General features: G+C 37.6%; 1 long non-coding RNA gene across 5 annotated transcripts in view; it reads right to left on the minus strand.

The window, feature by feature from the left end:
• Positions 1 to 260: 260 nt before the first annotated feature.
• The window catches only part of LOC115940005 (uncharacterized), a 91870-nt gene continuing 73294 nt past the window's right edge, over positions 261 to 18836 (minus strand). For 3 of the 5 annotated variants that reach the window (XR_014144264.1, XR_004074802.2, XR_004074792.2), the window contains one exon: positions 261 to 1265. This is a non-coding gene — a long non-coding RNA (uncharacterized LOC115940005). Of the gene's footprint in view, positions 1266 to 10247; positions 10748 to 10950; positions 14838 to 18836 lie in introns of those variants that run through there. The other 2 variants (XR_014144266.1, XR_014144265.1) reach the window with 2 other exon arrangements.

Genomic DNA, 18836 nt, shown 5'->3' on the forward strand with positions numbered 1-18836 from the left:
TATTCTTCATCCTAAACCTATAGTTAGCTTGCATAATGACACTGTGATTTCACCTTCTTTTAAAATATGTTCTAGAATCAAAATGTCTATTTTGACTCTCCATGGTCACCAGAATGTGGCTTACAAAAAGGGAACAGTTGTTAGTCCTGGCTAAAAGCCAGACATTTGGTGTAGAATTATCAGTTGCTTATTCTACTAGAAGTTTCAGTGGAAGCTTGTAATGCAGGTTTTCCTTATGGTTTGAATCAAGTAGCCAGGAGTCCATTTACATAGCTGTTTATTTTCATTGCACAGTGAAGAGCCCAAGCATTCACACTGAAGAAGACAACGGCAAAGCCTGATAAGCGGTGTGGTTATGGGATAATAACCAGCTTGTGACCTCCCCAGTGAGCTGTGGGTCGCAGAGCAGAGTAGCTGTGAGCCAAGTCTGGATGGAGGTCTTGGCAGGGTACCACCAACAAAGAAAGAAAAACCAGAAGGTTTTACTAAACTGGTCTTTTCATGGACACTTTTTCCCTTCATTTATTCACTGCTCTCAAGCAACCATATAAATCATCTTGTGCCTGAAATCTAAAATTCCAAAGAGTTGGTAGGTGAGCAGCTGTGGGAGGCTGAGGCCTCTTGCCAATATAAAACTCTAAGGACATTCCGGGTCTTTCGCCAGCTCTCAAAAGCCCTCTTTCCTTTCTTCTCTGAGCCCTAGGGATTGGCCAGCCTGTTTCCTTTCCACTGTTACCACCTGTTATTTCCAACTGTGTTTATCTCCTCCCTTGGTACAGTGTGGGACAGAAGACAGCCTCACAACTTCTGGCCTACCTTGTTCATACCAACTGCCATTTACTGACTGCTCACTGTGTGTCAAGCACTCTACTGTGTACTTTAGATCATAGTATTGTTTAACTTGTAATACAATCTTGAGATAGGCAATGTTGTCTCCTGTCTCACAGATGAGGAAATGAAATTCTTAGAAGTCAAAATACCTACCAACACCATGAGTGGTAAGATGTTTTGAACACATTCAGTTATCTCAGTTCAGTTCCTGAGAGAAGCAACGTCCCTAAATGACGCTGACAGTTAGACCATAAGAAATGGGCTTTCCTTAATGCTGTACCAGGTCTTCTTACAGGAAAATACAGAGACCACAGTGGTGATAAAAGTGGATCTTCGAGGCTTGATGAAACTTTCTGAGGTGAGATGAGGAGATAGATAGATCTGGTGAAGAAGTGGTTTTCAAACTTTGATGTATAGAATAATCATCTGGAGGGCTTATTAAAACACAGAAGAAAAGATTTAAGTGTTAAAAAAAAAAAAAAGAGGGAATCATAAAACCACTAATATAGGTGAACTTCTATTCCTATATAGCCTTAAGTTGACTTAGCCATGCTCCGAACATTTAAAACACTTGATGGGATATTAGTTATTTTATCCTGTTGAATTTTCCAGCTGGAATTATACAGCAAAACACTTTAAAAATAACATAATATGTGAAAGTGCTAAGGAAAATGAAATGCCTAACATCTTGCTAAATATAACTCAAACTCTAGAAAACATAAGAGAAAAGATGGATCATTTTGACTTCATAAAAGCATTTTTAAAGTCTGTCTGACATATAAACAACACAAACAAAAAAATAAATGATAGATTTTGGTACAAATATAGTAAAAACCATATATATATTATGGTACGTCCATTCAGTGGGAAAATAGGCAGTTGTAAAACAGGAATGTAAAGACTCCTTTGTACTAATATGAAAAGATTTCTAAGAGATGTTAATAAACGAAATAAATGAATTTATAGTTGTCTATAATGGAGAAACTGGAAAACTGGGAGGGAGGAAACATAACTAGAAGAAAGAATTTTCACCATATACCTTTGTACATTTTTTAAGTATAGAATTATATGAATATACTATTTCCCCCAAAAATAAAATAATTAAGAAACCATACAAACAACCAGACACTAAAAAACTTTCACTGTCCCCAGGGCCCCAAATTTGGAGGTTCTGATTCCACAAGCATAGCTCAGAGACCTACCTTTTTTAAATTTTTTTAATTTTTTTTAAAGATTTTATTTATTTATTTGAGACAGAGAGAATGAGAGAGAGAGAGAGCACATGGTGGGGGGAGGGTCAGAGGGAGAAGCAGACTCCCCGCCGGGCAGGGAGCCCGATGCGGGACTCGATCCCGGGACTCCAGAATCATGACCTGAGCCGAAGGCAGTCGCTTAACCAACTGAGCCACCCAGGCGCCCTGAGACCTACCTTTTTTATAAGCTTTCCCTGGTCATCCTGATGTAGGCGATCCAATGAGGATCACATTTTGAGAAGCATAGGTATAAAGGCTAGAGACTGACTAGGACACCAAAGTAGAGTTCAGAGAGGTAGTAGAAGGGGAAAGAAGGTGTCACAAGAAGTTATTCTACCAACTTCCCTTTTCCTTTGGTACTTTGATCTTGCCATCATAGATCTGCCTGTCTAGGCATTTAGGAGAGGTGAATAATTTTGACCATGTGCAGGTAGCTGCAGATAACAGGAAAGGGAGGAAGAAGAAATTCCAAACGAGGTAAGAAGGGAGAAAACAATTTCTATGGTCACCTAGCCATCCAACTACCATTTTGGGTGACTATATCTATGGAAATGGAGGCTTATTGGAGATCTGATTTTTTTTTTTTTTAAAGTAGGCTCCACACTGTGGAGCCCAACACAGGGCTTGAATGCACAGTCCTGAGATCAAGACCTGAACTGAGGGGCGCCTGGGTGGCTCAGTTGGTTAAGCGACTGCCTTCGGCTCAGGTCATGATCCTGGAGTCCCTGGATCGAGTCCCGCATCGGGCTCCCTGCTCGGCAGGGAGCCTGCTTCTGCCTCTGACCCTCCCCCCTCTCATGTGCTCTCTCTCTCTCATTCTCTCTGTCTCAAATAAATAAATTAAAAAAAAAAAATCTTTAAAAAAAAAAAAAAAGACCTGAACTGAGATCAAGAGTTGTATACTTAACCAACTGAGCCACCCAGGTGCCCTGCAGATTTGATTTTTTTAGCACAATGCTTAACAATATTTGTAATCACCTTTCTTTTACTATGATTCCAGTCTATCCCTCCCTTTTGTTCCTGATATCTCTTCGTTTATTAAACCATAGGAGAACATGTCATGAACACACACACACACACACCCTTCTACCTAGACCAGTGCCTTCTCTCACACACACTATACCTATCATGAATTGTCAGTTGTCATAATTGAACCTTGAATTTTCCTTTCTTGAGCCAGAACTTGGCAATACACACTGTTTGGAACCTGGGTGTGTGTGGTGGCAGATGTGATAGTAAGAAGTGCTGTGGAAGACAGAGGGCTTGTCCATCAGCGTAAGAGATTCCAGTTAGCTGTCTTCCCCTATTTTTTCATCCCATCCACCCAGTCCTTTATTTCTCTCTTCCATAGATATTTATTACACCTATGCTAGCTGCTGGGTACACAAAGAGAGTTAGAAGTAAGACATGGCTCCAGTTATGAAAGACTTAAGTGGTGGAGCTGTGATTCCAACCTAGTGTGGCTTGCTGTAGTACTGGGAGGCAGGAATGTAAAAAAGGAAATGCAAAGGAGAGTAGTCATGTTTTGAAAGTAGTATGCCCAAGCCACGTATATGGTAATGGTGGAGGCACAGAGGAGGTAATGTTCTGGCAGGGAGATGGGTGAAGTGAGATCAGGGAAGGCTTTAGGAGGGAAGTACCACTTGACCTAATTTAACTTTATTACTTCAGCTAGAACTCAGTCTTGTTCCCTTTTTGAGGATGTGAGGTGCTTTTTTTCTTTTTTCTTTTTTTTACTTTTGGCCAAAAAAATCCTGCTTCCTCTCATGGATACTATGAGATCCCTTTTAGTGACCCTCGGCAAAATAATAATCTTGGTCCTTCTAATTTCCTGGTTCTTCATTCTATAGCATGAGAGACGTAAGATCTGTTGACAGTCCAAGAACTAGCTTCTTCCAACACAACAAAAACTTTAACACTGGTTCTTTGCTAACCTCTCTATTTTATAACCTGCCTGCGACAGGTTGTGACATAAATTGGTTTATGACACAAGGGGGTTCTTAAAGGAAGTGTTCCTCTTTTCTTTCTACATGTTTTTAAAACATTTCAATAAAGCTAAATAATTTTGAACATTACATATTATTCACAGAAATAGAAGTGGAATCACAGAGAGATCTAACTAGTAGATAAAGATGACACTGGCATAAGAAAATCTATGTAGATTTAGTGCCCAGAAGCTGAATTTTGTGTGTGGTGGTGCACATATGTTTTTACCAGTTTGCTCTTAAAATCAAACATTTTCAGAGGAGAAAAGAGAGAAGAAACCCAGTTTTATTACCAGCCTTCTTTATGCTTAGAACGTTCATTCTCCATCTTATTTAATCCTCATCATAATCTTTGGTGTAAATCATATTCTTCTGCACTTTCTCTCTGATCCTGAAAACCTCCACTCCCTCTCAGGACAATTTCTAGTTAATCACTTAAAAGCAAAACAAAACAACAGGCTGTTTCTATGTGACTCAGGAAAGAGTGAAGTAACAGATTTTCACTCTTTTATACATTCTTTCTGGACTTAGCTCTGCAATAGCAAAATCACGCAAAGTACAGCTATTGAACCATATAAAACATCTATCAGTATCTTAGAAAATGACATCGGGGGGCGCCTGGGTGGCTCAGATGGTTAAGCGTCTGCCTTCTGCTCAGGTCATGATCCCAGGGTCCTGGGATCGAGCCCCACATTGGGCTCCTGGCTCAGAGGGGAGCCTGCTTCTCCCTCTCCCTCTGCCTCTCTCCCTGCTCATGCTCTCTCTCTCGATGTGTGTGTGTGTGTGTGTTTGTGTGTGTGTGTATCTCTGTGTCTCAGATGAATAAATAAAATCTTAAAAAAAAAAAAAAAGAAAATGACATCAGGAAGATGTAGAGAGGAGGAGCATTCCAGCAGGAAAGATTCAGTATGTGCAAAGGCATGGAGGCATGGAATGATGGCGAAAGGGATAAGGAAGACTGTAAATGATTCAGAATTACTATAGAGCAGGGGTTGGCAAAATAGGACCCACAGGTCAAATAGTGCCACTGGCCGGTGAACTAAAACTGATTTTTACAACACTTTGAAGTGTTTGAAAAACAATCAGAGGAAGAATAGTTTGCGACACATAAAAACTATGTGAGATTCAAATTTCCATATTCACAAATAAAGTCTTACTGGAACACAGACACACTCGTTTGTTTGCATATTGTACATGGTTGCATTCGCGCCACAGCTGCAGAGCTGAGTACTCGAAACACAGAATGTATATGACATTCTCACTGCTTCTCTCTGCTGCTTCATGTACAATAAATCACAGGGATGCAATTTTAACTGTACCTTTTTGAGTACCACATACATCACTATACCAAACCACTTAGGTTTATTACCCATGCATACCTATCATGTCAAAACAAGAAAAGAAAAGTAGGTTTCAAATAGTATGTTTGAAAGCAGAGTGGAGTGTGGATTATTATGTTACTATGTGGCAAAGCACTGCATTTAATGTGGGACCGCACAATAGCTGTGCTGAAAGAATATACATTGATGTCACCAGGCTAAACCCTCCTCTCAGCATTCCAACCTGTAGGAAAGTAACAGAAAAAACAACCAGATAATTTTAATTTAAAACAGAATATCTCATCACAGCAAAATTTCTGCACAAAAAAAAGTGAAAATGAGGCTGCAATCAAAGTAACTTTCCAAGTGATTTGTTATTCAAGCAGAAAGCCATCTACCAATACAAGTTAATTAAATTGTGCTTGATTCCAGCATTTGAAGAAATATGTACATACAAAAAAGAACATGTTTAAGACTATTAGCCTTTCTGTGAGAGCAGTTGCTTGTGGAGTTGAGGACTGGGAGAGCAAGGTCAATAACCAATTTAAAAACAAGGCAAATGATTTTGAATTGTCCTTTGGCTCTTGATGAGTTGACAGATGTTACTCATACTCCTTAATGACTGGTTATTTGAGGAGCTAGGCCAAGTTTGAAGTGACCGAAGAATTAGCTTCTATGAAAAGTATGCATTGAGAAAGGATAGGCAAGATAAAAGTTGAGAAAATGCTAATGCAGTACAACCTGAAGTGGAATCTACCAGGATGTGTTACGGCTGACGGTGATAAAAATATGTGTGCAGCATAAAAAGGCTTAGTTGGAAAGATTTACTAAGTTTGTAAAATGGTAAGGTTGTTCATTGTATTGTTCATCGGCAGCAACTTTGCAGAAAGTCTGTGAATCTATCATGTGTCATTGAAACAGTAATGTCAGTGGTGAACTTCACTTACTTTCAAGGACTTAACAATTGTGGGTTTCATGAATTTTTGTCAGAAATAGAAGCTGAACATCTTGACTTGCTTAATTACAAATCAGTTCAAGAGCTTAATGAAGTTTTATTGTAATTTTCTTAAAGTTTAGGGCTAAGACTGATTTTTTTTTTTCTGAATGAAAACCACCCTCATCTACTATTATTGAACACCAAATGGCTTTGGAATAGCTTTTGCTTCAAATCCGATAATGTTTCTTAATAAACTGAACCAAAGTTACAAAGTTACAGTTCTCTTATGTGACACATACTGTGGAAGAGTCATTTTGAAGACAATGTTGTTTAAATCATGAATAATGTCAAGTTGCTTTATATACTTCCCATGTTATAAAAAGTGAAACAAGAAGGAAGATCTCCGCTTCTACAGAAATTTGCATAGAGTATATCTTCCAAGTTCTAAAATCAGCAGCATTCTTTGCAGCTCAATGCAAGATCCAAAGGAAATTTTCATATTTCAAAATCAGTTTAACTGTGCAATTGAGGAGCTTCTACCTTTCTTTTTTTTTTTTTTTTTAAAGATTTTATTTATTTATTTGACAGAGACACAGCGAGAGAGGGAACACAAGCAGGCGGAGAGGGAGAAGCAGGCTCCCCACGGAGCAGGGAGCCTGATGTGGGGCTCGATCCCAGGACCCTGGGATCATGACCTGAGCCGAAGGCAGATGCTTAACAACTGAGCCACCCAGGCGCCCCCTAACTTTCAATTAGAGGCGATTAATCTGCAACGTAATGGCACGTTGAAAGGCAAATACTAAGAACCTAATAGAATTCTGTAAATGCCTTTTAAGCAATGAATATGTTCAATTAAAATTGTGTGCTAATGGATTAATAACAGTATTTGGCAGTATTTATCTCTGTAAAAAGACATTTCAAAGATAAAATCCATAAAATCTTATTAGAGAAGTAGCATCACCAGATGAAAAATTACAATCAATTGTAATAATAGGGAATGCTAATATTGAACCCCAATCTAGCAAAATGTTATTACCCCCCCAAATTCCATTCTTCTCATTAGTAGACAAAATTGTACTCAATTATTACTATGTTCTAAATTTCATTAAAAATTTTTTGTGGAAATTTGTTTTATCTTTCTATAAATATGTACATAATATCTTCAATTTTGTTTCTTGGGTTACAGAGCCTAAAATATTTATTAACCTGCCTTTTACAAAAAAAAAGTTTGCTAACCCCTACTATAGAGTAATAAGTGAATGGTAAGTTTCTCTTGTGGCAGAGTAGCTTGTATTAAACTAGGCTTCCCACAGATAACATTTATAAACTCTCAGTAAAATATTTTTTTTAAAAGATATATATATATATTAAAGATTTTATTTATTTATTTGACAGAGAGAGACACAGCGAGAGAGGGAACACAAGCAGGGGGAGTGGGAGAGGGAGAAGCAGGCTTCCTGCGGAGCAAGGAGCCCGATATGGGACTCGATCCCAGGACCCTGGGATCATGACCTGAGCCAAAGGCAAACGCCTAACGACTGAGCCACCCAGGCGCCCCTAAAAGATATTTTTATTTATTTGAGAGAGAGAGAGAGGATGAGTGAGGGGGAAGTTCAGAAGGAGAGGGAGAAGCAGACTCCCTGCTCGGAAGGGAGCCCAATGCAGAGCTCAATCCTAGGACCAGGCTCCATTCCAGGACCCGGAGATCATGACCTGAGCTGAAGGCAGATGCTTAACCAACTGAGCCATCCAGGCGCTCCTCCACAAAATATTAAAACCAACTATTTGAAGACACTGGAGAGCAATAAAAGCGGGCAGACCCTGAAAGGGATTAAACCATTGAGAGATGGGCCCTCCTGTGTGAGACCCAAATCTATACAGCATTTCTGTTAGGATATTTCCCAAGTCTACTTGACTTGAGATATGTCAGCTGACAGAATTCAAAGGTGCTAGAGTATTTGGAAATTGTAGAGGTTATCTCAGAGATGAGGGAGCTACAGAGGAAAGAAGCCCCCTCATCCATGCATAAATACCACTCAAATTCAGACTTCAAGAAATGCCAAAGGAAGTTCTTCAAGCTTGAATAAAATGTGGTCAGAAGAAAATTTGGATCTCAGAAAAAAATTGAGAGAACTAAAAATGTTAATTATGTGGGCAAATGAAAATATATTTTTTTCTTCTCTTAATTTTCTTAAAAGACATGATTGTTTAATGCAGAAATTGTAATGCCATTCTGTGGGCTTTATAATGTATATAGATTCAAACTAGTGCAAAGATGAGTGTGAAAGGTCCTATACTGTTTCAAGGAGCTTATATTTTACATGAAGTTGTATTATATTAATTCAAAGTAGATTCTAATAAGGTAAGGAGGCATCTTGTAATCGAACAACTAAAAAAAAAATGCAGAGATAGCTAAGCCAACAGAGAAAGGAAAATGAAATATCAAAAATGATCTGATGAACACAAAAGAAGACAGGAAAGGAGGAACAGGGAAATGAAAAACGGATGGGACATATAGAAGACAAAATAGCAAAATTGAAAACCTAAATTCAACCTTATCAATAATTACATTTGTAAGTGGACTAAACACTCCAATTAACAGGAAGATATATATAGACTGGGTTAAAAAGCAAGACTCAACCATCTACCATTTGTGGAAAATGTACTTTAAGCCTAAAAACACAGACACGTTGAAAATAAAGGCTAGAAAAAAATACTTCATCAACCTGTGAGCATAAGAATTGGTATGGTTAGGGGTGCCTGGGTGGCTCAGTCGTTAAGCGTCTACCTTCGGCTCGGGTTGTGATCCCAGGGTCCTGGGATCGAGCCCCACATGGGGCTCCCTGCTCAGCGGGAAGCCTGCTTCTCCCTCTCCCACTCCCCCTGCTTGTGTTCCCTCTCTCGCTGTGTCTCTTTCTGTCAAATAAATAAATAAAATCTTAAAAAAAAAAAAAAAAGAATTGGTATGGTTATATTAATACCAGACAGAGTAGACTTATATAAGACAAGGAGTAACACCAGAAATGAGGAAGGACATTTCAAAATGATAAAAGGATCAATTTATTAAGAAGACATAAAAATCCTAAGTATGGATTACCTAATAATGATAAACCTTCAATATATATAAATTAAAAAAGAAACAGACAAACAGTGACAGTTGGAGATTTACCACCACCCTCTTAGTAATTGATAGAACAATAAACAAAAATATTAGTAAGGATACAGAAAATCTTAACAACGCTATCAACCACCTTAACCCGATTGACATTTGTAGACCATGACCTCCAACAACTACAGAACACGTGTTCTGTATGGAGAATACACATACATGGAGCGTGCACCAAAAGAGACCATATGCTAGGCTATAAAACAAGTCTCAGTTAATTTCAAAAGACTGAAATCTTACATAGTATTTTCTGACAGCCCCCAGAAAAACTAATTAGAAAATGATAAGAAATCCAAGAGAATCCCAAATATGTGGAAATTAAATAGCATACTTCTAAATAACACCTGGGTCAGAAAAGGAATCACAAAGAATGTTAAAAACTATTCTGAATGATGAAAACACAAACTAACAAAACGTATTACGTAGTTAAAACAGTGTTTAGAACAAAATTTGTTGCTTGAAATGCTTATATTAGAAGATAATAAAAGTTTTAAATCAGTGATTTAAGTTTCTACATTAAGAAACAAGGAAAACCAAAGGAAACTCAATTTAAGATAGAAAAAAGAAAATAATCATTAAAGCAGAAATTTAAAAAATGGTAACCACAAATAAAGAATATTACCAAAGCCAAAGTTGCCTCTTTGAAAAAATTAATAAAATTGATAAATACCTAGAAAGTTTGGTCAAGAAAAAAAGAAAAAAAATACAAATTGCTAATATCAGATGTAAAAGAGGGAATATCACTGTAGTTCCAATAAATTAACAATTTACATGAAAGGGACAAATTTATTAAAAAACAATTTATAAAAACCAATACAAGGAGGAATTTTAAAAAGCAGTATAATTCTATATCAAAGATATTTAATATATTATTGAAAACCTCACCACATGAATTTCAATAAAATTTTTATAGAGAACCCCCCCCCCCAAAAAAACCACTCCAGGTCCCAGTGATTTCTGGTTAATTTTATCAAACATTTGGGAAAAAAACCAATCCCAAACCACACAAACTCAGAACATAGAGAATGAGGGAACATTTCCCAACTCCGTTTCTAAGCCAATATTAACCTATAAAGCCAAAGAATTTACAAGAAAAGAAAATGACAAGCAAATATTCCCCATGAATCCAGATGCAACAATTCTTAAGAAAAAATACGTAAATCACAACTAGAAATATATTGAAAAGATAAGGCATCATGACCAAGTTAGTTGGGTTTGCTACAGGAATATGCATTTTAAAAATCAATGTAGGGCGCCTGGGTGGCTCAGTCGTTAAGCCTCTGCCTTCGGCTCAGGTCATGATCCCAGGGTCCTGGGATCGAGTCCCACATCGGCTCCCTGCTCGGCGGGAGGGCCGCTTCTCCCTCTCCCACTCCCCTGCTTGTGTTCCTGTTCTCGCTATCTCTCTGTCAAATAAATAAATAAAATCTTTAAAAAAAAAAAAATCAATGTAATCTACTATGTTAACAGAATAAAAGAGAAAAACTATATGCATATCTCAATAGATGCAGAAAAAGTGTTTTACAAAATCTAACATCGATCCATGATAAAAATTCTTAGCAAACTAATAGAAAGGAATTTCTTGAATCTGATCAAGGGTATCTTTAGTTACTATTATAATTACTGAAACACTGAATTCTTTCCCCTTAAGATGGAGAACAAAGCAAAGAAGGATGTGCAGTCTTACCACTTTTATTCAACATTACATGAGACACCCTAGTCAGTAAAATAATACAAGAAAAAGAAATAAAAGACATATAGAGAGAAATGAAAGAAAAAAAACTGTCTTTATTCATATATAACATAATCATGCACATAGAAAATCCTAACGAGTTTACCAAAAGCTACTAGAACTAATAAATAAATTAAGTTTGTAGGATACATGGTCAATATACAAAAATCAATTGTGTGTTTCTATGCACTATGTGGATAATTAGAAATTGGAAGTATTTGAAATTTTATTTATAGTAGCATTAAGTTATATAATAGCATCAAAGTATATCAAATACTTAAGGATAAATTTAACAAACTATGAATAAGACTCGTACAATGAAAACTATAAAACATTTCTGAGAGAAGTTAAAGAACTAAATACATAGAAAGACAAATTTTATTATTGAATTAAATGACTCAATATGGTTAAAAATGCCAATTCTCTCCAAACTGATCTATAGAACCTATGCATTCCCAGTCACAATCCCAAAAGGCTTTATTGTAAAATTGACAGGTTTGTTCTACAATTTAAATGAATATGCAAAAGATCTAAAATAGCCAAAATAATCTTGGAAGTAAAGAACAATGTTGGAGGACTCCACAATTGTATTTCAAGACTTAATATAAGGAGACAATATACAGCAGTAATCAAGGCAGTGTGGTATTGGCATAGACAGATCAGTGAAACAGAATAGAGTCCAGAAATCGACCCAAACTTACATGGTCTAAAGATTTTTATAAATGTACTTTTTCAATGGGAAAATAATATCTTCTCAACAAATGATGCTGGGGATAACTGAATAAATATGTTTAAAAAAATTGGACTATGGTCCCTATGTCACACTATATATTGAAATTCAAGATGAATCTTCAACCTAAATGTAAAAGCTGAAACTATAGAGTTTCCAGAAGAAAATATAGAATATTTTTACAAACTTTAGTAGGCAGATTTTTTAAGAAAAAGTACCAAGAAAGCACTAAACATAAAAGTAAATGGATTAACTTTATAAAAAATTTAAATTTTGAAATTTTGCTCATTATAAAATGCCATTAGTAAATGAAAAGGCAACCAACTAAAGACTAACAAAAGTCTTGTATCCAGAACATATAAAGAATTACAAATCAGTAAGACAACCCTATAAACACTCAAGACTTGAACAGGCATTTCACAGAAGAAGATTACAAACCATTAAGCAAATGAAGATGTTCAACATTATTAGTCATCAGAGAAAGGCAAAATAAAACCACAAACAGATCCCATTGTATCCTGTAGGGTAACTAAAATTTAAAAAACTGACAGCACCAAGTACGCATGAGGATGTAGAATAACTGGAAATCTCACACGTTGTGGATGGGCATTAAAATGGTACAAACATTTTGAAAAACTATTTGGTAATTCCTTATAAAAGAAACCCAGAAATTCTACTCCTAGGTGTTTATCCAAGAGAAGTAAAAACAAATGTCCGCTAAAAGACTTGCATAAGAATGCCCCTAGTAGCTGTATCCACGAGAGCCAAAACATGGAAACAACTCCAATGCCCATCTAAAGAAGAAAGGATAAATAAATTGTGATACATTTATACAACACGTTATTTACTTCTCAGCAACTTAAAAAAATGAAACTATTGATACACGGAAGAAAACGGAAGTCAGGTACAAGTGACAGGAAGTGTAAGAAGAGGCAAAACTAATCTATGGAGATGGAAATCGGAAAATGTGGAGTGGGCATCAACCAGAAGGCAACACAAGGGAAACTTGTGGGGTGATGGAATATTCTACATTTTGACAGGGAGGTTGGTTACACAGGTATATACATTTTTCAGAACTCTTTGTACACTTAAGTCTTGTGCATTTCATTATGCATAAGTATTGGCTCAATTAGATAAGTGCAAATAAATAAGAATAGCAAAGATGAGACTGGAAAGATACTTACATATAAAGGGCCTTGAACACTGTGCTAAGGAGGTCAGATTTAGCTCTGAAAAGCAACAGGGAGCTATAGACAGGCAACTATTGACAGGCAACAAGTAGGAGAGTGCCTTAAAGACTGCATTTAAAGAAGGTTACTAAGGTGCTTTATATGCAGAAAGAAGGTATCTGTCCTAATAGCCATTTTTTATATCAATATCATCAATGGAAATGTTTGAGGCCCTTTGTTGTTAAACTTAGGATAACACACGCATGAGGACTTTGCTTACCCTCCCTCCACCACTCTATCTCCAAGAGATCCCTTCTATATCTTATTTTGTTCCATAGAAAATTAAAAAGTACAATTCCTGTATCAGAATTATTTTCATAAGTGTATTCTATAGGCTGATATGGAACTCCGGAAGAGACCCAGAATTTCATTTTTTTACAAAATAGAGTAGACTCTAGACTCCAGAAGGCAAATGGTTTGACTTTAGAAATGTAGTTTTAGGGCGCCTGGGTGGCTCAGTTGTTAAGCATCTGCCTTCGACTTAGGTCATGATCCCAGGGTCTTGGGTTCGAGCCCTGCATCGGGCTCCCTGCTCAGCGGGAAGCTTGCTTCTCCCTCTCCCACTCCCCCTCCTTGTGTTCCCTCTTGCTGTGTCTCTCTCTGTCAAATAAATTAATAAAATCTTTAAAAAAAAAAAAAAAGAAATGTAGTTTTAGTTGCAGTCCAGGAGCCTTAAGGGGGGGAAAAAGAGTCAACAACAACAAAGAAACATGAAGATTTTACATAAAAATGCAGATTTGTGGTAAGTTACCGCCTGTACTCTCCCTTCTGTACCAGCTCCCTCTCTTCTGCTCCATGCTGTCCTTGTCCCACATAGAGGCTGTGCCTTTTAATGGAGATGGTGTGTCCTGGAGCAGTCTTCACAATGTCTCTGAGGAGTTATTTTATTTTTGTTAGTGTCGTCTCTTTCATTTATGGTTGTAGGGAATGTAAATTAGGATTAAAGACAAGAGGGAGGAGGCCTTGAGCCCATATGGCTCACAGAACATGGTCTGGTTAGGTCTGCTTTGTTTTATAAATATGTAATCAAACTGGATTTCTGGTCACTGGTGTGCTTCCTCCAGAATTTTCTGGAACCACACATTACCTTTCCATCTTCTCCTCTGATAATTTTTCAGAAGCCAAGCCCAGCAGGCCCACCAGTTCTCAATGAAGGAGCTATTTCTATGAGGCTAAGCAAAATTTCTGGTTAAAATGAAACACTTACGTCTGCTCACTCAGCTGTATCACTTCAAAGAGAAAAACAAATAAAACCCAGCTTCCTGTCATCTCCCAGCATTAAAGGAAGACAAACTACAATTGCTTTCCATTTTGACTAGAAGCAAAACTACAGATGAATAACATGATAGATCAAAAAGCCAAACAAACTTAAGTAACTCTTCATCAGCAAAAGTCAACTAGTTAAAGAGTGAAAACCTCCCACACTGATACCTTCTCTACCTCCCAAAGAAGAAAAAAAGGGAAGAGAAACTCTTTTCTAAACATAACCTAAATAAAATCTTGTAAATTATAACCCAATACTATACCTAAACTATTGAAATCTGCAAGTACTTTTCAACTATTAACAAGGAATAAAAAAGAAACGACTAAAATAATAGAATTGTACTCACCATAGAAGCTTCTCCTTTTCTAGAGATGAATTCTCCTCCTGCCACCTGACAGAAGTTTTGACTATTAGTGACCAAAATGGGGACTTTTCAGGTACTCTGAGATAGTCATCACTCTACCTGAACTTTTTCCATCCTGTTTTGGGGCAGGATTCATTGGCTCACTCATTCATTTATTCACCATGTACTCATTCATTCATGCAGTGTCTACCCTCTGTCCACAAATATTGTTAAAGGGCCACATGGAAACATTATACATTATACTTTTATGGTTGTTGCTTTTTTAAAAAAAAAGATTTTATGTATTTATTTGAGAGAGAGAGCAGCAGACTCCCCGCAGAGCAGGGAGCCTGATGCGGGGCTCGATCCCAGGACTCAGCCGGGATCATGACCTGAGCTGAAGGCAGATGCTTAACCAACTGAGCTATGGTTGTTGCTTTTTGATGATGCCAACATTTGATCACTTTGTAGAGCAATAGCATTCTTTCAAAAATTTCCAACCCCATCCTCACCCCTCAAGGTAAGAATAGAAGCTTTTCACAAGAAGACAACCATGTTCCAATTCCTGTTGTTTTAGAATATAAGTAGAAGGATGTCAAGAAGAGCTGCGGAAACACTTTGATGACAGTTACATTAATCAGATCACCAAAGATCATGGGCAAGCCATACCTTCTACCCTCAGCATCCTTACCTACACAAGAGTTTAGAGTACGGACGCCTGGGTGGCTCAGTTGGTTAAACACCTGTCTTTGGCTCAGGTCATGATCCTGGGGTCCTGGGATCAAGCCACATCAGGCTCCCTGCTCAGTGGGGAGTCTGCTTCTCCCTCTCCCTCTGCTGCTCCCCCTCTTCTCCTGCTCATGTGTACTCTCTCTCTCTTTCTCTCTCAAATAAATAAATAATTCTTAAATAGAGTTTAGAGGGTGCCTGGGTGGCTCAGTCATTAAGCATCTGCCTTTGGCTCAGGTCATGATCCCAGCATCCTGGGATTGAGCCCCACATCAGGCTCCCTGCTCAGTGGGAGGCCTGCTTCTCCCTCTCCCACTCCCCCTGCTTGTGTTCCCTCTCTCACTGTCTCTCTCTTTGTCAAATAAATAAATGAATAATCTTTAAAAAAAAAAAGAGTTTAGAGTAATTAAGGTTTTTAAATGTGTGGTCTATGGGCTCGAAACTACTTGGGGTGTTTTTTAAAAAAATGTACATTCCTGGGCTCTATCCCTAGAGCTGCTAAAAAAGAATTTCTGGGACTGGAGTCCCCAAATCTGCTCTTAAAACAGGCACCCCAAAGAGATTATCATATGCTGCAAAGTTGACAACCATTGAACTAATGATCTCTAAGGTCATTTCTAGTTCTAAAGGTCATGACCAAGGTCTGCCATGTAGCAGAAACACTGCCTCTGAGAGGGTGAGACTTTTTATTGAGGTGGGGGGATGTTGGGGTAGGGAGATAATTTTGGAAAATAGAACTTTACAAATTATACAGTTGAGTATACATAGAAAAATTATATAAAAACAAGTGTGACATTTACCCCTCAGAAAAGTAAAAACAATATTATTTTGAAATGAATACTTCTAGTATGTTTTGTAATGGCAAAAGATACTAAGAATAACCATTTTATAATGTGTGGTTGATAATTAAGCTATAATTAGAAAGAGAATAAGAAAATAAATTCCAGATGCCTCTATTTCATGAAGCAGCACAATGACACTTAAGCAAGCGCTGTTCAACTTAAGTTGGAGATGACAAGGGTTTGCCACAGAATGGAGTAAATATTTCTGGTAGAATGTCTTTAATCATCATTCTGGTGGTGGATTATACTTCATTGCTGATAGAAGGAAAACAAACTGAAGGATCTTAGCATAACTGAGGAAACATAACATTTGGATTTACAGTTAACGGTGATTGTTTGGAAACTGTCATTTATTCAGCTGTTTTTGAGAGCTGCTGAAATAAAAAGCATATTTCTGGGTCAGGAAAATCACAAAAAGGAAAACATTTTAAAATCCAATAAATCCTGTCACTAAGTAAACCAACCTCTCTAGGCTGGAAGTAGCCGTACACATTCACTGGAATTTTCAGTCTCTCACAGGAATATAATTAATTATTGAAGGAGCCGGGTTGGAAGGGTTGGATGATGTTCTCAAAACAGACACAGGGAATTCCGGCCATAGCGACACTTTAGGCCACGCCCATTACCTCTTGCTCTGACCTAAAAATTAATTTTGAAAATATATGTGTCCTTCTAAGTTTCTGTGTGATGGTCCTCTGGAGGGGTCTAACCTTATTACATCTGCAAACGTGTAGGTCTGTGAGAGCTCCCAGGGCCTCCTGACAAATGCAGAGTTTATATAAGTATGGTCCACCTACACCTCAGTGAACACTGCATCCTGTCTGGTGATACCATAGCTATCAACCTGTGGGATGCGCTGCCCAGTACTTTCGTAAATAATGCTATGCATCCCAATCCGTATTGTTGTCTGGAAAAACCGTGTGCAGCCCAGATTTCAACCACTTTGTCCCACTGTCTGCTTAAGAACATTGTTTGCTTATAGCACCATTAAAGATAACAAGAAGAATACAGGTCTCATTCAATTATTTAAAACTGATCTGTAGGCAACTTCCTCTCCATATCCCCTTTGCGTTAAGTCATTCTGCATTTCTGTTGCTCTCCTCAATCCATGCCCTCTTTGGATCAGATCAGCAGCTATCTCTTACCTGCCTAACTGCTACCTGTCTTTCAGTTCTCAGCTTAAACATCACTTCCGTCAGGAGGTTTGCTTGATTATACACTAGCTTAAGTCCCCTTCAAGATCACTCATAGATCTCCATACTTCCCCTATCGGTACTTTTTATTTGTTACTACTTGAGTAATCGTCTGTCTTCCCCAATAAATTATAAACTTGGTGGAGTCAAGGACTGGATCTCTCTTCTTTCCTGTTGTATCCAAGGCACTAGAAGGGTGCCCAGTATTCCATAGGAACTCAACAAATGCTTCTTAAATAAATAAATGGATTATACTACATATCACATTGCTATAATAATTTGTCTAACAGGCCTTTCTTGGAGAGGACTGTTCTACTCATAGTTGCATGACTAGCACTTAGTACAATGCCCATACCTAGTAGGCAGTTAATAAATATAAGTTGAATGAATGAGCTGCAATCAGCAAATCAGAACAGCTGTATCTTTTTACTGAGCTCGTGTGGGCATCTTTGACTCATTCACATTACAGTCCTCAGTTCATCTGCCTAGGACTGCAGACCCACAGGTAATATAGATATGTTATTGTCAATAGAAATATGTTTCTCCCACTGGAAATATAAGCAAGAACATAAATTGGTCCAAGTTCGGTTTCCTCTCTTATTCTTCAAGCATTATGAGAGTGATACTAAATTATATGTTAATCTCTGTCCAAAAAGGAGTGGGCAGAGAATATGCTATAAAAAGAGTATTAAAAGAGAAGGAAGAAACAGGGAACTAAGATCTTTTATATACACACATTGAGCCTAACTGTACTAAAATAGCTCCATGAGGCAGTATAATCATGCTTATTTTTGCAGAAAAGAAAAATAATGCTCAGTTGGTTGGGAAATTTGATGAAGACTGGTTGGCCACTAAATCTCATACTTTTCCAATTATACTATGTAGGCGCAAAAGTTGCCTTATTACTTCAATATTCTCTTTTGTGTTATACTTCTTCCACTTATAATTATTTTCTAAACAAATGAGTTAACAATCAGAGCCTACTATGAGCCAGGTACTAAAGCTTTAGATAAACTTCTCTTTGAAAAATTGTATGAGCTTACTATTGTCCCCATATTATAGATGTCAAAACCGAGTCTCAGAGTTACTTTTTTTTTTTTTTAAAGATTTTATTTATTTATTTGAGACAGAGAGAATGAGAGACAGAGAGCATGAGAGGGAGGAGGGTCAGAGGGAGAAGCAGACTCCCTGCCGAGCAGGGAGCCCGATGCGGGACTCGATCCAGGGACTCCAGGATCATGACCTGAGCCGAAGGCAGTCGCTTAACCAACTGAGCCACCCAG

The sequence above is a fragment of the Leptonychotes weddellii genome, chromosome 4, assembly GCF_054177405.1.
Source record: "Leptonychotes weddellii isolate Sample4059 chromosome 4, ASM5417740v2, whole genome shotgun sequence".
Classification (NCBI taxonomy): Eukaryota; Metazoa; Chordata; class Mammalia; order Carnivora; family Phocidae; genus Leptonychotes; species Leptonychotes weddellii.